At 31.8% G+C, this 5,005-nt stretch overlaps 1 long non-coding RNA gene across 1 annotated transcript; it reads left to right on the top strand.

The window, feature by feature from the left end:
• Positions 1-774: 774 nt before the first annotated feature.
• Positions 775-4,695, top strand: LOC130228593 (uncharacterized). Its single transcript, XR_008837783.1, has 8 exons — positions 775-887; positions 2,294-2,513; positions 2,940-2,995; positions 3,604-3,781; positions 3,864-3,971; positions 4,051-4,107; positions 4,199-4,373; positions 4,470-4,695. It is a non-coding gene; the product is annotated as an uncharacterized LOC130228593 (long non-coding RNA).
• Positions 4,696-5,005: the final 310 nt, after the last annotated feature.

Consider the following 5,005-nt stretch of genomic DNA (forward strand, 5'->3'; position numbering starts at 1 on the left):
TATTATTATAGCCTAGGGTACCAGACGCAGTATTTTGATTATTATTTTTACAGCCACAGGGTACCAGACGCAGTATTTTAATTATTATTGTTGACACAGGGTACCAGACGCAGTATTTTAATTATTATTGTTGACACAGGGTACCAGACGCAGTTTTTTTATTATTATTATTGACATAGTGTACTAGTTTTTCTAAACCGACGCAGAAGGAATTCCATTGCTTTCAATGGGTTGCCTCAGGCGTCATACGGAGACGTTCAAAGCGTCGTATAATTACCAAAAGATGTCAACGCAATATTTTATACCTGGTTTACGTCTATTATAACAGTTTTTTTTTATTTTTTATTTTTTATTTTTTTTTTTTTTGTTCATGAAAAGCGTCTGTAAAGAGGGTCGAGACAACTAAATGAGAATATACATCGGTCAACGTGACTTCTATTCAACAGTGAGTTTAACATCGCTCAGCTATTGGTCAAAATGCATCACCGATGAGTTCACCGATGAGTTAAACTGTTCAGCAGTACGTGGTAGGTTAATGCTACATAATGTATTTTTTATTTTTTATTGGAGATTAGTTGGTATTTATGTTGGTATTTATAAATGTGTTATCATTTACTTTATATTTAATGAGTGAAATTATATTCAATTGCCCAGTTTAGGGTAATTATGCCTAATAAAACTGATTAATTTGTTTGTTTTTTTTACTTAAAAAATATTACATTTAAAATACTAAGTTTTAAAAATATTTTTAGCTGATCTTTGTATTATTAAATTATTCATTGAAGTTGGGGTCATAGTACGTCGAGATCTATTTTTTTTTTTTACAGTCTATGGTCGCAATCCCAAGGTTCATTGCGATCCCAAGGTCCACTGCGGTTTTCCACGCGGTAAGTAAAAAGTAAACAAATAAAGACGATTTGTTGATTTAGATAAGGGGTTTGTTTAGAACTTTTATAAAAGCAGGGAAGTTATCTCCTGATGCATTAAATGACTGCAGACTTGATATAAATAAAGCATGTACTGCAAACTAGCGATGCTATCCAATTACATCCAAGTTCATTTATTAAAAAATATATTTTCCCCACATATAGTCGTGCATAGCTCAGAAAAATATAGTTATACATTTGAAGATGAGGAACAGTGTTACCAGATTGTTGTTTTCCACAATAGTAATCGTCCAAAATCGAAATAAATTATGCAATATACAATAAATATTACCTCTAATAATACAACTGTATTCATAACTGCATCAATATTAAAGCAAATCAAGTGTTTCTCTTAAGTTTAAAGGCTACATTGTAACTGCAATTATTTTTCATGCCTTAAAAGAAACAAAAAAGGCAGACATAACTGAAATTCTGCCTGTCTGAGCGCATTTTATTCATTTTAGACCACAAAACTAATATTTGTATTATTAAATACACTCTCTTTCTGCATATATATATATATATATATATATATATATATATACATACATACAAATATATACACAAATATATATATATATATATATATATATATATATATATATATATATATATATATATATATGCAGAAAGAGACTGTATTTAATAATAATTCTGACTAATAATTCTGACTTCAACTATATATATATATATATATATATATATATATATATATATATATATATATATATATATATATATATAGTTGAAGTCAGAATTATTAGCCCCCCTTTTAATTTATATATTTAATTTAAATATTTCCCATATTATGTTTAACAGACCAAGGAAATTTTCACAGTATGTCTGATAGTATTTTTTCTTCTTGAGAAAGTCTTATATGTTTTATCTGGCTAGAATAAAAGCAGTTTCTAATTTTTTTAAAGTCAAAATTATTAGCCTATTAACCTAATTAACCTAGTTAAGCCATTAAATGTCACTTTAAGCTGTATAGAAGTGTCTTGAAAAATATCTAGTCTAATATTATGTACTGCCATCATGGCAAAGATAAAATAAATCAGTTATTAGAAATGAGTTATTAAAACTATTATGTTTAGAAATGTGTTGGAAAAAAATCTTCTCTCTGTTAAACAGAAATTGGGGGAAAATAAACAGAAGGGGGCTAATAATTCTAAGTATAAGGTGTTCAGATATGAATATTTTGTTTTCAGGTTCTTCGAATTACTTTAAATCCAATTTCCCAATTTTCTAATAAGCAAAAGGTAAAGGCACTTTTAGAACCCATGTTTATATTGTTAAATTGCACTTGTCCCTCTCTCTATCTCTGTTAACACATTTGTGTTTGTTTGTTTAATCCTTGTGTCTTTCAGTCTGTTTCTGCCTATCACAATGAGTGATTCAGAACTTCAAGAGCAACTTTTGAACCTTGATACTCGGATTGATCAAGATTTCAATTATAAGCTCAAGTCTTGATGACAACTTGGTGATCTGCAGGAAGCAACTCCAGTAAAGACAACTGAACCAAGGGTATGGTGGAGAAGGAGACACATTGTGTAAGGAAGGCCAATACCAATCTGGAATCAATAAAGGGTTAGTTTTTCATTCCATGTATATTAAATATCTGCAATGTTTAGGCATATATGATTGTATGAGATAAAATTTACATGCATTTATTCTTCCACTACTATTGTATTAACGGAAAGAGAAGCATAAGTTTTATTCTTACTATTGTTTATGAAAAACATTAAACTACAGTATAAGCTCACAAAATATTGTGGCTTAACTGTTTAAAACAATTTGTTCTATGTGTTGATTAGTGGCCAACCTTTTTTTTTATTTTACAGAAAGTATTTTGTTTTGTCTGATTTGTATGACACCTTATAGACCATAAACTGATTCGGCTGTCCACATTGGAGTCCAGGAAATTAGAAGTCTGCTTATGCTGCTTGTCTACTAGTCTTGGGATAGGTTGAAATGTTATTAATGTTAATTTTCTGTTGTTTTAATCTTGTACAGCTCATAGGAACTCCAGTTGTCCCAACTGTGAGAGGGCCTTGCTCCAGTGACTGTTGGTGTGTACTTCATTGTTTCCATTAGTCCCTGTATCTGTAGACCTAGGTGACAGTGGGCTAGAGTGAAATTTTGGTTTTATTTAAACTAAGGCATAATGATGGCTTTTTTATCTCAGATTTGGTCATGCAAGTAATTAATTGATATCATAAAATATTTTTATATTCTTTCCATTGTAGGTGGAAAAGATGTTGGTATAATTATTTTTAATAGACTGCCAAGATCTCAGCAGACATTTTTCTTAGATATTCTTGAGTGGGAGTCTGTGCAATACAAGGTGGATAGTATTTGCAAGAAGGATGTACTAGGTACTTTAAACTGTATGTGTTGAAACTAAATTAACAAGAAAACAGCTCTTTGATGTTCACCTAGTAAAATTAGATTAGAAGATATAAACTGTCATGTACTTGTTCTTGACAGGAAGATTTGTGGACTACATTAACTAATGACACTACCTCCAAAGAGTTGCAAAAAGCTGTTCAAAGTTCCAGCACCCTCTTTAAGTCCTTCATTTTGGTGTTCCATGCCAAAGCACATGAGTTTTAATGTGAGATTGGTGAACTATATGAGCATCTTAAACTGATGCCAAAATTTTGTTATTGCTTTCCAGGATATTGGCATACCAGGATAGGTGTGGTTTAACTGTTGGGAAGGAGGTTGGAACAGTGCAATGTTTCCTCTCTTGGATTGCAGTGACCAGACATGCTACTGTAACTCTCATGGTCATGTGCTGGAATTAGCAGATGTTCAACTATTTGGCCATCTCACTGACCTGTTGAAATCAGAAGGTAAAGACATCCAGTAGAGTTTGTTTTAGATGTTCAGTAACCTATTTGAATAGTATTATGATTTTTGATTTCTTATCACTAGACCACAACAGCTCTGCAATGCAAGTTGCAAAACAGAATCCATGAAACTGGCAGTGACCGGAAACCAACTGGAAGACTTTGGTTTATGATGTAGAGAAGTGGGCAGACGGTGAGGAAATTATTATTATTATGACATGTAGTCATTAATAATTGTAAGTGTTACTATTATTGTTTTGTATTTCCACTAGCAGAAGCAAAGACAACAAAAAACAGAAGTGATGTGGATGTCTTCGCCTTATAGCATGGTATGTACACTAGACTTCTGACAGTTTTGATTCTTTAACAGTTGATGTATAATCCATGTGATACAACTTTCTTCTTATGAATACATTTCAGACACTGTCGATCTAACAACAACGAGAAGGGCGTTCAACATTATCCTGCTAGTAAGGACTCTGCAAGAGAACAGAGGATTCTTGTGGCAGAGATGGCCAACCATTATAAATACCAAATACCTTTCAACTCATCCTGGTTCCTTCAGAGAACTGTCCTGCTTATGTGCTACTGAAAAGTATGTATTTGTATTATTTAGCACAAACATAAGCATAAGGCTACCCAGTCCAAAGGATGTTAATACATTTTAATGTGGTTGTGTTCTTCTTTAAAGATACGACATGTGGCCTAAACGAAGAGGGGTTAAAAGGTCTGTGGATCATCATTCTCAGAAAGCAACAAAATAACTGAGAAAAAAAAAACTATGACACGAGGGTGCAAGCTAGAGACCTGCAAGGTACCTGCATGTTTTGGCCGGAGCAGAGAACATACATTTTTTAAATAAAGTTCCAACTGATGAGTATGACATTGACTACAGATTTTCTTTTACTGTAAAGAAAGAAGACGATGACCTTAACACTGAATCTAAAGCATGTAATAAAATCTGAATTTCATAATCTATAACCAAATTGTTGTCTCTTTTTTTTCAAATACATATACATGTACAGTATGTATGCACGCCTCTTAAATCAATCAGTGGTGTTAATTTAGAGCATTATTGAACGCCTAACTGCTTACAACATGTATAGATTTGAGGTACTCTATATGAAAATAAAATAAATACATTAACTGACATTAAGAGCTTTTAAAATATGAATTCTATGATGAAGAATGTGTATTGAATTTTTGCATATACTTGGCCAAAAAATG

The sequence above is a fragment of the Danio aesculapii genome, chromosome 5 (genome assembly GCF_903798145.1).
Source record: "Danio aesculapii chromosome 5, fDanAes4.1, whole genome shotgun sequence".
Lineage (NCBI taxonomy): Eukaryota > Metazoa > Chordata > Actinopteri > Cypriniformes > Danionidae > Danio > Danio aesculapii.